This window comes from Aotus nancymaae, unplaced genomic scaffold (genome assembly GCF_030222135.1).
Source record: "Aotus nancymaae isolate 86718 unplaced genomic scaffold, 86718_ANA_hifiasm-v0.15.2.pri h1tg000092l, whole genome shotgun sequence".
Taxonomy (NCBI): domain Eukaryota; kingdom Metazoa; phylum Chordata; class Mammalia; order Primates; family Aotidae; genus Aotus; species Aotus nancymaae.
In genome coordinates, this window is record NW_026988507.1 from 13157648 (window position 1) to 13175283 (window position 17636).

General features: G+C 40.3%; 1 pseudogene; it reads left to right on the plus strand.

Moving 5' to 3' along the window:
- The first annotated feature begins 10348 nt into the window (after nucleotides 1–10348).
- LOC135271839 (U6 spliceosomal RNA) lies at nucleotides 10349–10441 on the plus strand (annotated as a pseudogene).
- The last annotated feature ends 7195 nt before the right edge of the window (nucleotides 10442–17636 follow it).

Genomic DNA, 17636 nt, shown 5'->3' on the forward strand with positions numbered 1-17636 from the left:
TGCTGGGATTACAGGCGTGAGCCACCATGCACAGCCTAAAAAGGGATATTTTAGTTAACAGATCACATAACAGATTTTTTAAAATACCTAAACATTAATCACCATGTAAATTCGACATTTACATAACACACATCCCTTTTCTGTGATATTTATATGTTATAGTCAGAATCAAACCATAATACTTAGCTCAACTTTGTAACATCACTTCTTAAAATTATGTTCCTACAAGAATAACAAACTAAAAATTGTGTATTCCCTTAAAGCACTTTGAAGTACGTGAAGAAATTTTGATGGGTAAAGTAAACCAGACACCTGACATAGGTTATGAACCAACAAGTGAAAGCACGGAGGAAGCTACCGAGAGAATACACAGTAACATCGTAAAGTCTTAAGACGTTTAGAAACCCTCCCATTGTGTGGATAAGAAAATTGAGGCCAACGCCGATAAGGCAGTCAAGATAAAGCCATACTACATGAGGAACACAAGAAATGTATACTTCAGAGCTTCCAAGAGTTTTTTTGGTGTAATTTCCAAGGCATTATACATCTAAATAATTAGCTCTTTCTTGAACACACCATCATCTAGTATAATACTGTAATGGAGTGGTGATTTTGAGAGCTAGAAACCTACCTGCAACAATCACTCGCTGTGAATGAATGTAATTTTCATAAACTTTAAAAGCTGCTCTTTATGAAGTGAAAGGTACAATAATAAGACACGGTATGTTCATATATGCGGTGGCGTCCATCTGAGGGCTAATGCTGTCGAAACTTCACCAATTCCTGCCATCGTCCTCATGCAGGTCAGCTGAGGGCTGTGGGTGTCCTCTAGAGTTAGGATTGGCTTTACAAAGGAAGTGCTGGGACTTAACACAGGCTGCAGTGACGATGTCAAACGAGGATGTCAGCATTTTTGGTTCCCTCTCTCTACCTCAGAAAAGTACTACAGAAAACTTCAAACCGACCATACGCCACTGAGCTAAAGGCTAAAACTGGAACTCTCCCGCACTGTTACTGTGAACCAGGCCAGAAGGATCCTCATGAGTATTCCGGCCTCTGTTCTCAACCTCTTTTTCGATGTTTTGGCAGTTTGGAAGGCAAAGAAAAAGAAAAGTTATATGGACTCTTTTCTGATGATTTGACATTGTACATTACAGATTTTTATATATCTTTACAATCAACTAAACCTTTTCACTATTCATTCAGAGATTATATGGATCTAGCCATAGAAAAATCTTGCAGGGATTACACTGAAATAAAATTACGCTCATGGATGTGTGATTGTGCTATTTTTCTGAGTTGTCTGCACAGATTCTCTCTGCCTTTTAGATTTTACAAAATACAGATTTGTCCCTACTGGCTTTAAATCAAGTGATCTTGATCAATTTACTCACACAAGCTTAAATTTCAGAATGGCTATAGGAACTTTGATTTTAACCAATTTGTTACAAGCTAAAATTAGTATCCCACCCACAAAAAAAAAGTTATCATGTGTCTAAAAATAAAGCTTCATCAAAGGATAATACACTAAGCTATTTATATTTTCCTAACACTACCATTATATTCCGTATCTTGAAAATTAAGATTGTTATCAGTAATTACAGCTGTATACTTAACTTGGGATGTGCTCTCTTTAGAACGACCTCAACAAAAAGTCATTATTAGGTGTTAAAATTGAGACCATCTATACATCATCTGTAACTGAGAAAGTAACTTTCCAGATAGTAAATGGCAGGTCCGGAATGCAAATCCTGACCTATTTAACTTCAAAACCTGGTCTCTAAAGTGCAGAATGTCTGCTTATCCTCCCAAAGTTTGTCAAAATTATTAATTAACCTGGGATGAAATAAAAACTTTTACCCTATGTCTTTGTTTTCCTGTGTTCCCTCCATCAAATTGAAGCCTTAAATTTTTTTATGTCTGGTAAAGTTGCTCTTTCTACCTCACGTGATTCTTTGCATAATTCCTGAAAACTCTATTTAATCTACTTGTAAGCAAACCATTTTATGCATAATCTGGAATAGTGGGATCATTTTAGAGTAACATATCTTGCAGTCCTACAGTCCACCCAGCAATAGTTGCTTTTATCTTAATTTGCTTATTTGCTGTACAAATGAGAAGAATACATTTGTAACTTCTTCAAGCTCACTTCGAGCCAGAAACAGAATTTTGGTTTAAGATATGGTTGCTAAATCACACTTCCTCTGCAATGGTAAGCTACCATTGGTAAGCTGGTCACTAAGAAACAGAAAACAAGAAGTATGGGATATTCAAAGTACTTTTCATAGCGATTTCTCCCTACTCATCCTTCTCTATTTTGCCTATCTCCTAAATATGCTATATTGTGATTATGGAAAAAGACAGCAACTACTTTGGCAGATAAGGAAAAACATCGTATTCCTACTTCAAACATGAAGCAAATATTTCATTTCCTTTTCTTATTAAAATATAGAATGTGGCCTCGAAATTCATGGCACTTTTTAAAAAATACACGTTAAATTTATTTATTCTATTTAATTTTACTGGTATAGACTATTGTTTTGATTTATAAGTTTGAGTGTGTTCTCTAAGAAATTTGTAGGTGACAACTGGCACTTCAGTAGAGGAGTTTATCTAGAGCACACCACCCATTTGAACTTTATGCAATAATGGAAATGTTCTATAATTGTGCTACATAATAAGGTGGTCACGTGAACACTTGCAACATGGTTCATGTGATCAAGGAACTGAAATTAACTTTATTTCAGATGTTCTGTTTGTTTTGAGACAGAGTCTCACACTCTGTCACCCAGGCTAGAGTGCACAATCTCAGCTCAGTGCAACCTCTGCCTCTCAGGTTCAAATGATCCTCCCACCCCAGCCTCCAGAGTAGCTGGCAATACAAGTGCGTGTGACCACACCAAGCTAATTTTTGTATTTTTAGTAGAGACAGGGTTTCACCATGTTGGTCAGGCTGGTCTCAAACTCCTGACCTCAGCCCACCTCAGTGATCTGCCCACTTCACCCTCCCGAAATGCTGTGAATACAGGCAGGAGCCACTACACCTGGCCTGATATTCATTTCTAAAGCAACCTGTGGCTAGCAGACAGCATAGATTTAAAGTCTGAATATATCTTTTTTTTTTTTTGCTGAATATATCTTTTAACTTTTTATTTTGAAATACTTATAGACTCACAGGAAATTGCAAAAATATTACAGAGCGGTCCAGTGTACCATTCACCCAGTTTCCTTTGATCATTACATCTTGTAAGACTCTAATACAATATCGAAACTAGAACACTTGCATTGGTACAATGTGTTTGACTTTATATCACCTTATTACTTGTATAAACTTGTGTATTCATTACCACAATTAAAAGACAGACAATCATTCCCACAGAGTTCCCTGGGACTACCTCTTTAGTGGCGCCCAACGCCCTTCTCCCCAGTATCCCTAGCACTTGGCAACTACTAACCTGTTCTCCACCTCTATCATTTTGTCATTTACAGAATGTTTGTTATATAAATGGAATCACACAGTGTGTGACTTTCTGAGATTATCTTTTCACATTCCACATAATGCCCTTGACAGTCACTGAAGTTCTTGCAGGTACCAATCGCACATTCCTTTTCCTTGCTGCACAGAATTCCATTATGTGAATGTACCACAGGTAGTTTAGCTATTCATAAATTAAAGAACATTTTGGCAGGAAAAGGTGGCTCATGCCTGTAATCTCAGCACTTTGGGAGGCCAAGACGGGTGGATCACCTGAGGTCAAGAGTTCGAAGCCAGGCTGGCCAATATGATGAAACCCCATCATCTTTTTTGAGATGAAATATTGAAAATACAAAAATTAGCCATGCATGGTGGTGCATGCCTGTAATCACAGCTACTTGGGAGGCTGAGGCAGAAGAATAAATTGAACCTGGGAGGCAGAGGTTGCAGTGAGACGAAATCGTGCCACTACACTCCAGTCTGGGCGACAGATCGAGACTTTGTCTCAAAAAAAAAAAAAAAAAATTCATTGTTCATAGGTTTTGGCTATTACAAATAAAACTGGTATGAGCATTCATGTACAACTTTTTGTGTGGCTCTAACATTTCATTTCTCTGGAATAAATGCCCAGAGGTATAACTGCTAGGTTCTATGACAAGTGTTCACATGTGGTTATCTCGTTTGTCTTCTGTACATTCTTTGTGGTGAAACATGTTATTATGTTTGAGTTTTTTACCACTGAGTTTTGAGGTCTGTTTATATATTCTAGATAGAATGTTTGTCAAATATAGAATTTCCAAGTGTTTTTTCCCCCCCAATTTATATGCTGTCTTTTCTACCTTTTAACATAGACTTTTACAAAGCAAAAGCTTTTACTCTCAATGAAATTCGAGTGATCAATTATTTTTACAGATTATGCTTTTGGTGTCATGGCTAAGAACCCTTTATCAGATTTTCTCCTATGTTTTCTTTAAAAAGTACTACAGTTTCATGTTTAACATTTTAATAAATGGTCTATTTCAGCTCATTTTTATGTAAGCATTTTTATTTTTTGTCCATGGGCATCCAACTGCTCTATAACCATTTGTTACACAGATCACCCTTCCTCAGCTGTAAGATTTTTGGACCTTTGTCAAAGATCAGCTGACTGGACTTGCACATGCCTATTTCCGGGTTCTATATTCTGTTTGCTTTACTTGTCTATCTCTTCTAGTATCACACTCTTGAAGATTGTAGTGACAAAATAAATTCTAAAAGTGACTAGAGTGATACCATATACATTATTCTTTTTCTTTTTTGAGATGAAATTTTGCTCTTTTGCCCAGGCTGGAGTGTGATGGCATGGTCTTGGCTCACCACAACCTCTGCCTCCCAGGTTCAAGCGATTCTCCTGCCTCAGCCTCCCAAGTAGCTGTGATTACAGGCATGTGCCACCATGCCCGGCTGATTTTGTATTTTTAGTAGAAACAGGGTTTCTCCATGTCAGTCAGGCTGGTCTTGAACTCCCAACCTCAGGTGATCCACCCATCTTGGCCTTCCAAAGTGCTGGGATTACAGGCGTGAGCCACCGTGCACAGCCACATTATTCTTTTTCAAAACTGTTAACTATTCTAGTTACTTTGCCTTTCTCTCCCTCCAGAGAGGGTCTCATTCTGTCACCCAGGCTGGAGAACAGTGGCACAATCTTGGCTCACTGCAGCCTCAATCTCCTGGGGTCAAGCAATATTCCCACTTCAGCCTCCTGAGTAGCTGGGATACAGCCACCACACCTGTCTAACTTTTGCATTTTTGTAGAAACAAAGTCTCCCCATGTTACCCAGGCTGACCTCAAACTCCTGGAGTCAAGCTATCTGCCTGCCTTGGCCTCTCAAAGTGCTGGGATTACAGGGTGAGCCAGCATGCCCAGTCTACTACTTTGTCTTTGTATGTAAACCTTTAGAATCATCTTGTGTATAGCTACAAAAATCTTGCTAGAAATTTTATAGGAATTGTCTTAAACCTTTATATAAATTTGGAATAATTGAGATCTTTACTATAGTGAGCCTTCCAATCCATGAATACAGTATGTCACTTCATTTATTTACTCCAGTCACTGCCCTCTCTCCTATTTAAAAATTTTTTTGAGAGATGGAGTTTTGCCTTTTGTGTTTTAACTTTCATACTAAAGATATAATAACTTACATACTAAAGATAAGGATAGATCTGCTAGGTACAGTATTTATGGTTGCCATGAATTTTTCCCCCTTAGCACTTTGAATGTATCACCCTTAGTGTGTTTCAGCTGAGAAGTCTGCTGCTAGCGATGCTGGGACTTCTTTATATGTTATTTGCTTCTTCCCCTTGCTACTTTCAGGGTGTCCTTTCTTTGTCTTTGATCTTCAACAGTTTGATTATAATGTGCATTGGGATAATCTTACTTGGATTGAATCTGATTGCAGACTTCTGACTTTTCCTTAACCTGAATATTTCTATCTTTCTCCAGGTTTAGAAAGTTTTACACTACTATTTGTTTAAATAAGCTTTCTACTCCTTTATATTTATCTTCTCCTTCATGAACTTCTGACTCAACCATTTGTTCTTTTGATGTTGTGCCATGAATTCCATATGCTTTCTTCATTACTTTTCATTCTTTTTTTCTCCTGACCACATTTTCAAATAATCTGTCGAGTTTACAGATTCTCCTAATAGATTCTGTTGTTGATACTCTCTGTTGCATTTTTCATTTCATTCACTGTTATTTTTTACCTCTAGGATAGCTGCTTTAAAATTATTATTTCAATCTCTCTATTAAATTTCTCAGTCTGGTCACCTACTATTTTCTTCATTACATTAATTTGTTTCTGTGTATTTTACGCAAGTTCACTAAGCTTCCTTAAAACAGTCATTCTGAATTCTTTACAAGACAGTACATACATCTCTGTTTCTTTAGTGTCATTCACTGGCACCTTATTTTGTCCATTTGGTGATGCCATGTTTCCCTAATTCTTGTGGTCGATGTCTGTGCATTTGGAGAAACAGGCACTTACCGTAGTCTTCACAGACTTGCTTTGTCTGGGAAAGCCCTGCAGCAGGCACAGTGCTGGGGGACACCAAAATCCTGGGATAGTTGCAGCTGGCACAGGACTGTCAGAGCCCAGGGAAGATGAGGCTGGTATAGCACTGGGGCATTCCAGAACCCCAGTGTAGCTATGGCCAGTAAGGCAGTGCCAGAAGCCTGGGGCCTGCTATAGCAGGGTTAGGGTTAGGGGCGGGATAGAAGACTAGGGTCAGTGAGGCCTGTCTGCAACCTGGAGCCACTGATGTCAGCCTAGTGGTGGTGTGGGCTGAGGACTGAGTTCACCACATGCCTAAATCCTGGGGCTGTGTGGTCTCAACTGCTGCCAGGGCAGGTCTACAGCTACGGCCTGGATAATGGGCCTGTGGGGGTCTGGCTGATGGTGGGTTTTACTGTGGCAGGCCCAGTGTTGGGATCCAAGGTAACATTCTGTGCTCACTTCCTCCCTTTCCCCTAAGTGAACTATATCTCTCTTCACACTGTACTGCCTGGAGATGCAGAAGCAGTGATGCAGGTAATATAAGAACGTGTCCAAGTACTGCGATCACTCATTTGATTTCCTTAGCTCTTGTGGAAAATATATTTCCATGTGAATAGTTGTTCAAATGGAAGTTTCTATATGGGGAAATTTCTTAGAGAGTCCTACTCTGCTCCATCCCCCTCCCCTCAGTTTATTTAGACCTTTCATCAGGATTTTATAGTTTTCATGGGTTTATCTTTTTTAAAAAACAATCTGAGTGATAAACTAGAAATAGCTTCTAAATGCTACCAAAATAAAAAGTGATAGTGCAAACAGATTTTAGAAGTCAAAATGATCCTGGTTAACTAAAGTGAAAAAAAAAATCAAGAAAAACACAAACACAAGCTGGGCACATGGCTTACACCTGTAATCTCAGCAATTTGGGAGGCTGAGGCAGGACGACTGCTTAAGCTCAGGAGTTCAAAACCAGCCTGAGCAACATAGGGAGACACCATCTACACAGAGAAACACAAGTTTTTTTACTTGGCTGGGTGTGGCTGTGCACACCTACAGTCCCAACTACTTGGGAGTGTAAGGTGAGAGCATCACTTAAGCCCAGGACATCAAGACTGTAGTGAGCCATAATGGTGCCACTACACTCCAGCCTGGGCAATAGAGCAAGACCCTGTCGCAAGGAAAAAAAACCCCACAAACAAATATATCCATTTGGGGCAAATAAGCAGAATATGCTGAAAAATAGACTTTACAGGCAGGGCGTGGTGGTTCACACCTGTAATCTCAGCACTTTGGGAGGCCGACACGGGCAGATCACTTGAGCCTGGGAGTTTGAGACCAGGCTGAGCAACATGGCAGGACTCTGTCTCTATAAAAAATACAAAAAATTAGCTGGATGTGGAGGCATGCATCTGTGGTCCCAGTTACTTGGGAGGCTGAGGCAGAAGAATCACTTAAACTCAGAAGGCAGAGGTTGCAGTGAGCCGAGATTGCACCACTGCACTCCAGCCTGGGCGACAGAGTGAGACCCAGTCTCAAAAAAAAAAAAGAAAAGAAAAAATAATAATGCTTTATAAATTTTTCTGCTTAGATTTCTGCAGAGAAGGTCAAATGGAAAAAAAAATTCTGTTAAATAGTAAACGAATATAACTATTTGGACAATTTACTAAAACTACAGGAAAAAGTGAAATGTATGAAAAAAATCTTTAGGGGATTAAAATTAATTAGCCCAGCAATGAGAGGTCTGTAAGCTAATTAAGGAATACAATCAGAAAGTTACTTACCTACCCAGGAGAAATAAAGGATGATTTAAAAATTATATGCAAGAATATATTCTTAACAACAGGAGTTTAAAATAGTAAGACCTCATGGGAGGCAGAGGTAGGAGGACTGCTTAAGGCTGGAAGTTTGAGACCAGCCTGGGCAACACAGAGAGACCCTTTCTCTATTAAAAATAAAATAGAATGTAGTAAGTTTTACAAAAGTTTAGTCATATGACTATACTTTAGTGATATTTAGTAGGAAATAAAACAAGATCCTATTAAATATGACTAAAGTATACTTGTGAGGCAAGAGCACCGAAAAACCCCAGAGACCTCAAATGGCACAAGTGTACACCCCAAGCCTTCAGAAAACCACATCTACTTTTCAAATCTGACAGTGAAAAAATCTGAAGACCAAGGTGCCAGTTACAGTGAACATTTCCTGTTCACCTCTGTGTCTCCTAGTTAACATTTCACTAGTTCACATACAATAATTGCTTGATGGATTAACAAGTATCTAGCCTGTCCCAAAGCAAACAGAATTATAATTTGGCCAGATACAGAAGGAAATAATCTCTGGAAACCAAGCGTGTGGGCATCATTGTTGAAACGGTTGGTAATGGTATCATGCCAGGGAAGTTTGACACTGGGATGGAGAATATCAAGAAATAGCTGGAATGATTCCTCATGCAGATTCATATGTCACGGATCATGCCTCAACCACCCTACCCATAAGATCATTCTTAAATGAGTCACTCCACCAGACTTGGTAAGGTACGAGGAGGATGGAAGATTAAAACATAAATGGAATAACAAAGAAGAGAGAAAAAGGAGGAAGCACACAGTTACACCTGCAAACTACTCAAGTGTGGGAGAGTAAAACTATAAGAAAGCAAGGGAAGCTTGTGCCGTCCCAAACATTTTCACAAACAATCATATTGAAGAAAAAATATTCAAGGTATTTCGATACTTAACAAAAGGCCAGGCACAATGGCTCACATCTGTAAGCCCAGCACTTTGCGAGGCCAAGGTGGGCAGATCATCTGAGGTCAGGAGTTCGAGACCAGCTTGGCCAACATGGTGAAACCCCATCTCTACAAAAAATACAAAAAATTAGCCAGGTGTGGTGGCATACACCAATTTCAGCTATTCAGGATGCTGAGGTATGAGAATTGCTTGAACCTGAGAGAAGGAGGCTACAGTGAAAGCCAAGATCATGCAACTACTCCCCAGCCTGGGCAACAGAGTGAGACTCTGTCTCATTAAAAAACATAATCACATTGAAGAAAAATATTCAAGTTATGTCAGTAGTTACCAACAACTTACTGATGCTATCAACAAAATGTATAACCAGAAACAAAAGCATTAAATCAAAAGTACAATAAGACAAAAAATAAAGGTCAAAGACTTAATACTAATCAGATTCTATGAATTTTAAAGCTGAAAGATAGATATAAACTCTGTTGAATCACTATTGTCACAGAGCATTAATGTGATATTTTTTTCCCTAAACAGAACTCCATATTAGATAGAGAGAAATTTACTAGCCTAAGTGCTTAACAAATTCAGGAAGCCATTTACTATCCTGTATGGGCAAACCTAACAGATGACAGGGTGAATGAGCAAAGGCAGAGGCAACCTCTTCTACCATCTGTTTTGTCATCTCCTACCAATCTGCAAACAGCTGCACACAAAAGTTCCAAGTGATAGAAAGCCCTGGACTTCTGTCATCCCATTATTCACTCTTTGGTTTACCACAATCATTTCTACAATGCGTCCAGATTACGCCTTTCATTGTTCACAACTCTTAAACAGCATGTGGTTGCTATTTTGAGGAGGGGTGTGTGTGGAAGGGGACTATTTCTCTACATTTAGCAGTATATAAGGCAAGCTTTATTTAAAAAAAAAAAATGCACAGTTCACTATGAAGATCAAGTAAGATGTATAAATGCATTCACACTTCCCTGTCACACACAAACCTTGACACAACCGATGGTGCTGGAGAGTGTTATTCTGTTGGCAAAAACTTAAAATGACTTCTGTCCATCTGTGAAATATACCATTTAAAATTTCTTTCAATAGTGCTTACTTTGGCAGCACATATACTAAAATTGGAATGACATAGAGAAGAATAGAAGGATGACATGCAAACTCGTGAAGCGTTCCATATTAAAATAAAATTTCAACAAACTGATAACAAGAGAGGCTCTTTATATAGCAATGTTTTCTTGCTTTTTTGTTTGAGTCGAAGTCTCTGAGTCTCGCTCTTGTTGCCCACGCTGGAGTGCAGTGGTATGCTCTCGGCTCACTGCAACCTCCGCCTCCTGGGTTCAAGTGATTCTCCTGCCTCAGCCTCCTGAGTAGCTGGGATTACAGGCCCCCCGCCAACACACCCAGCTAATTTTTGTGCTTTTAGTAGAGATGGGGTTTTGTCATGTTGGCCAGCCTGGTCTCGAACTCCTCACCTCAGGTGATCCACCCGCTTGGACCTCCCAAAGTGCTAGAATTACAGGTGTGAGCCACCACGCCTGGCCAGATCTTCAAGTTTCTCAAGTAGTAAACAATTACTTTTCACCAACTCATAACCTTAAGGTAAAAGTGTCATTTCAGTACTGTTAAAGAAAAACAGCTAACAGATTACAGTGGATTAGTGACAGCCACACGTCCTGTCACTACCTCCACGAATATATGGAGTCTATTTCTCCACCTCCTTGAATCTGAGCTAGGTATCTGACTGCTTTGTGCAGCGGAAAAGACCAGAAATTCCAGTGTGTGCCAATTGTGAGCTTAATCTTTAAGAGACCAGGCAACTTCTTTTTTGTTTTTTTAATTAGAAACAGGGTCTCACTATGTTACCCTGGCTGGCCTCAAGTGATCCATCCACTTCAGCCTCCTGAGTAGCTGGGATTACGGGCATATACCCCTGCACCTAGCTAGAGGCGTGGCAACTTCTGCTTCCTGCTTTTTGGAGTGTAACTGCCACGCTGTGTGAAAGTCCAAGTAGAAACATGTATCAGAAAGGGCTGTGTGGAGGAGAATTAAGGCCCTAGTTGACAATCCCAACTAAAATCTTAGGTGGTAGGACCAACTTGCCAGTCATGCAATTGAGGTATCTTAGAAATAAATCTAATCGAGCCACTCAAACTGACAACACAGAGATCAGAGACAAGCCATTCCTACCAAACTCTGGCCAAACTGCAAGACCATGTATACGAAAATACTTGTTTTAAGCCATTAAACTGTGACATTATTAATTACTTTTTGTAGCAACCACAGATAACCAAAACAAAATTTGCTATCAAAAATGGGGCTCTGCTCTAGCAAAAACTCAAAATACGTACTGGTTTTGGGTCCAGGTGATAGACAGCAGCTGGAAGACAGTGAGGCAAGATTTGAAAAACAGTACAGAAATGTTATTGGTAGCTGAAGAAATGGAGACCTAAGAAAAAGCAGCAGACACGTTTCATATAGTAACGTGGAAGACAGAAAGGGGACTTAATGAACTCATGGACCCAACTAAGGAGAATTCCAAGAAGAATGCCGAAAGCACCAACTGGCTTGTTTTTAGCTGCCTATAATAAAATACAGGAGTAGCGAGATGAATCAAAAAAGGAACTGTTTGGTTCCTTCTTAAGCAAAATTTAGAGGAAATATAAATAAGTTGGACTTCATAGGTTAAAAAATTAAAAAAAACAACAACACAATTCCTCTTTTCAGTAGCCAACCTTAAAACCACTCAAAATAAGAAATGGCCTTAGGGCAATGATCAAATCCAGTGCTACCAGTAAAGTGGAGCCTCTACGATCTGGTGGTAAGACTCTTTTTTGAGACCTCATGAAGATTTTAGGTGGTTGCTCATGGACTTTCAGTTAGACCAGTGGTTCTAAAACTTTGCATACATCAGACTCAGCTGGAGATCTTATTAAAAGCTAGATTGCTGGGCTGGATCATCACAGTTTTTCATCTAGCAAGTCTGGGATGGAGACTTCAACTCTAAGTTCCTAGGTGATACAAATGCTGCTGGTACAGACATCTATGCTTTTGGAATCACATAGCTAGAATAAAAGGCTTTAAAGAATCTTAAGTGGGTGCTTTGAGTACCAACTAAACCGGACAGTAGAGCTTTTGACAATAAAAGGTATTTTCACACCACAGTCTGATATAAAGGCAGTCTATGGTAAAGAAAGCCTAAATCTTAAAAAGATTTGTGGGAGTATTTTTTATCTAATGTTGTAAACCCCTAAGAGATCTATGGTAAAACCCAAAAGCTTTTCAGAGAAATATACCAGTGGAAGCACCATCAGCTTGGACTAAGAGAGTCAGTTAAAAATGAAAAATATTAGCACCCTTACTGGACAGAAAGAGCCCCAAAACATGGGCCATTTCTCATGGAAAAATAAGAATCAGAAGACAGCCAAGAGCCTAGGGGATGGAGAAGAGAGCCAAAGAGAAGCACGCAGGCAGTGAACTGGTTCCTCAACAAGGATATATATTGAGCCAGATGTCAGAACTGCTCTGCACCAGAGATGGCCATGTGCCTCCCAGTCACATCTGCTGCTTTTCTTCCAACAGTTTACAATACAAAAACCAACAGGTTTTTACTATATTCACATATACATACACCCACCATCAATTTTAAACCTTTTAATCATACCAAAAATATATATATTTTTTTAGATAGGGTCTGGCTTTGTCACCCAGGCTGGAGTACAGTGATACAATCACAGCTCGCTGCAGCCTCAACCTCCTGGGCTCAAGCGATCCTCCTGCCTCAGCCTCCCAAGTAGCTGGGACTACAGGCACGCACAATGACGCCCAGAAAATTTTCATATTTTTTGTAGAAACGGGGTTTCGCCATGTGGTCCAGGCTGTTCTTAAACTCCTGGATTTAAGCAATGCACCCACCTTGGCCTCCCAAAAGTGCCTGGATTACAGGCATGAGCCACGGCTTCCATCCCAAAAAGAACTTTATACCCTTTAGCTGCCACCTTCCCCCATTCCAGCCCTCCCAGCCTAAGCAACACTAATCTTTCTGTCAATAGATTTGGCTGTTTGGGACATTTCATATAAATGGAAGCATACAATATGTGGTGTTTTGCAACTGGATTATTTCACTTAGCACATTTTTAAGATTCACCCATGTTGTAGGTAGAAGTACTTTATCCTTCTGTATGGTCAAAAGAATTCCATTATACAAGCATATCGCTTTTGATTTATCCATTTAACAGTTGGACATTTGGGTTGTTTCTACATTTTGCCTATTATGTTGCAACTATAAACATTCATGTACAGGGTTTTCTGTGGAACTGTGGTTTCATTGCTTTTGAGTATATACCTAGATGCAGAATTGCTGGATCATAAGGCAACTCTATGTTTAGAACTAAACATAGAGAACTACCTTTGAAGAACTACCCAGACTGTTTTCCAAAGCAACTGCACCATATTGCATTTCTACCAGCAGTGTGTCAGGGCTCTGATTTCTCCACTATCCCTAATATTTTTTTGAAGAGGAATATCTGATGCAATTTTCCTGTCCCTGCCTTACATTACATGTTGGCATGGAAAGTGGGGAAGAAGGGAAAATAACGTGTGCCTTTAGTTCATAGGTCTTCAGTTTGAGATGGGACGCACCCAAGGAGCCTCACCTGCACCTGGAATGAGATCCTGCACCTGTCAAGCTGATGCAGCAACGGAGTAAGTGAGACTTGCGTGGGCTGCTCTGTCGTGCATGTGTGAAGGGCCAGACAGCACACTCTGGTCAGTGGTTATTGGTGATCATCCCCAGTGAACCACACTTCTAGGTGCTTTCATCTTTGTTAAGTCATTTCCCACACTGACACAGGCTGGGCCTATTACAGCCTTGACCATTAACACAGGCAGAAATGATGCTGTGCTGGTTCTGGGCCTAGTCCTGAACTGCATGGGCAGCATCCACTGCCTCCCTGTTGGAATCCAGATGCCACTCCACAAGTGACCCAAGCAGCCACTGGGTCGCAGCTGAGCACCCATCCAAGTCTCAGAGGAACACAGCCATTCCAGTAGCTAGCCAATACCATGTGAAAAAGAAGAACAGCCTGGTCAGCCCACTGAATCATGAGATGTAATAAATCACTAGTTGAAGCTACTAAGCTTGAGAGTGGTTTATTACACTGCAATAAACAGCCAAAACAGAGATCCCCTTTGGATAGGCTTCTGAAGAGATGTAATGTGGAATAAACCTTTCTTTCTTCTGAAAAGTCTAACGCATTATATCTATGATCAATTCAACAACATTTAAACAAAGGAAACATACCTTCTAAGTTTCAGGAGACTTTTCTAGAGTCCATATTAGTCAGAGTTCTCCAGAGGGAAATAAAGAATAGGATATAGATCAGATAGAAAGAGAGAGATATGGATGGATGAGAGGGGATTCATTAGGGAAATTGGCTCATGTGATTATGGAGGCTCAGAGGTTCCACAACTGACCATCTGCAAGCTGGAGGCCCAGGGATGTTAGTGCCTGGCTCAGCAAAAGCCGAAAAGCCTCAGAACCAAGGAAGGCAATGATGTAATTCTCAGTCTGAGGCCACAGACCTGAGAACTTGGTATGGGGGTTAGGGGGAAGGTTGGCAGGCCCCTAATCAGTCCAAAGGCCAAAGAGCCCAGGTTCTGATGTCCACGGCCAGGAGAAGTATGGAAAAACAGAGAGAGAAACATCTAAAATTAACCATCACAGGTCTAGGCAACTAATAACAAATATTTAAAGTTTCCATTTTCACCAGAAAACAACAAGCAGATACAAAGGTCATCAGGGAAGAATGGCCAAGGATGGCACATGTCAACATTAGCTGAAATCTCTTGATGGCAGACAAGGAATACAGACCAATAGAAGGCAAGGCCCTGTGTATCAAGTAAATTCACATGAGAATGTGGAGGTCAGCAAGGACTACACAGACAGCAGACAATTGGTGGGAAGAGCCAAGGAAACCTTTGAAGCAGGCTGGGTGCGGCGGCTCACGCCTATGATCCCAGCACTCTGGGAGGCCGAGGAGAGCGGATTACCTGAGGTCAGTAGTTCTAGATCATCCTGGCCAACATGGTAAAACCGTGTCTTTACCAAAAATAGAAAAATTACCCGGGTGTGATGGTGTACACCTGTAGTCGCAGCTACTAGGGAGGCTGAAGCAGGAGAATAGCTTGAACCCAGAAGGCAAAGGTTGCAGTTAGCCAAGATTGTGCCATTGCACTCCAGCCTGGGTGATAGAGTGAGACTTTGAATCAAAAAAAAAAAAAAAAAAAAAAAACCCGAAAAAGAAAACAGTTCTTCTGAAACCTGTCATGGCAACCAGCAAACACTTTAGCATCAACAGCTCCAGCAAAAACTTGTAAGTTCTGCTTTTCTGTACTTACGCAGCTGCTTCCTCCTGCCTGCTGCTTTGGATTAGGGAGCCCTCACATGTCTGATCCAATCACCCCTGTCTCTTGGTCCATCTTAGAGAGGGTCAAGAAGGCAGACAGGGAAGTTGGAGGCTTTCTGCAACTCTAGAAGAGGCATAGTAACTCCCTGAAAAGGTTGTAGAATTATTCTAATTCACATAGGATGATTCTTAGAAAACTTCCAGACATGTAGTAAAATATGAATATATTACACTATTAAATTATTACTTATTTGTTCAATGACAAGTATGAATCTGCTCTAAAAATGGTGACTTTCAAGAAAAAAAAGTTTTTAAATAAAATATTATCAACCCACAAGTCTATTAATAGAAAATTGGTTTAAATAAATTGTAGTCTAGGTATAGAGTGAAATACTATGCTGTCTTTAAAAAGACAGCAAATAGTCAGGCACGGTGGCTCACGCCTGTAATCCCAGCACTTTGGAAGGATGAGGCAGGCGGACTGCCTGAGGTCAGGAGTTCGAGACCAGCCTGGCTAACATGGTGAAACCCCATCTCTACTGAAAGTATAAAAAAATTAGCAGGGTGTGGTGTCGCATGCCTGTACTCCCAGCTACTCGGGAGGCTCAGGCAGAGGAATTGCTTGAACCTAGGAGGTGGAGGTTGCAGTGAACCAACCTCTGCACTCCAGCCTGGGTGACAGAGCAAGACTCGGTCTCAAAAATTAAATAAATTAAATTAAATTAAAATTAAAAGATGGCAAATTATGGAATTTTAAAAGATTTCTGTGGAAACTTTCTAATATACATAAATAAAAGTTGAAAAACAGTATAATTCCATTTAAAGAATAAATATATACTGTTTGTATATGTATTTTTAAAATCTGATAGCAACCACCAGAATAGGCCAGGTGCGGTAGCTCACGCCTATAATCCAGGCACTTTGGGAGGCTGAGGTAGGCAGATCATCTGAGGTCAGGAGTTTGAGACCAGCCTAGCCAACATGTGAAACCCTGTCTCTACTAAAAATATATAAATTAGCTGGGCATGGTGGCAGGCACCTGTAATCCCAGCTACTCTGGAGACTGAGGCAGGAGAATCACGTGAACCCAGGAGGCAGAGCTTGCAGTGAGCCGAGATCATGCCATTGCACTCCAGCCTGGGTGACAGACCAAGACTCTGTCTCAAAAAAAAGAAAACACCAGAATAAATAAATGCTATAACTTGGGTGAGAATTTCACTTTCTACAAAATATATGGTTACAATATCCTTTTTTCCCTTTGAGACAGGGTCTTAATTTTGTTGCTCAGGCTGCAGTGCAGTGGCACAATCACAGCTCACTGCAGCCTCAACTTCCTGGACTCAAGCCATCTGCCTGCCTCAGCCTCCCAAAGTGCTGGGTTTATAGGCATGAGCCACTGCACCCAGCCATGTAATATCTTAACAGTAAGCACTTGACTTTTATAATCAGAAAAATATTAAGGCAAAGGCACATGGATCCTTCTTAGGACATAGCATACTTTTACCTGAATTTGTTTGCAATGTTTTCAATGCTCACATTACTCTAGCACTCAAGAGCTCAAGTCTGTTTTTAGACCAGCATCATAAGCTGCTACATGAGCTGTTTCCTGTATTGGTCAGCTATTTTTAATTAATGAGCATTTGCTGTAAGAGATCTCTGAGAAAGAAAAACATCTATTTTGCAAATCACACTATAGAAAGGTTTCCTCTATAGAATTAAAAAAAAAAAAATCTAAGCTATAAAAAAGTACCTGACTTCATTTTTATTTTTAGACAGGGTCTCACTCTGCCACCCAGGCAGAGTGCAATGGCATAATCATAGGTCACTGCAGCCTCCAACTCCTGGGCTCAAGCAAGTAGCCTCAGGAGTAGCTAAGACTACAGGCATGTGCCACCATACCCAGCTAATTATTTTAAGAGATGTTGATCTCCATGGCTAGGCTCAGGCAAGCCTCCCAAAGTGCTGGGATTAC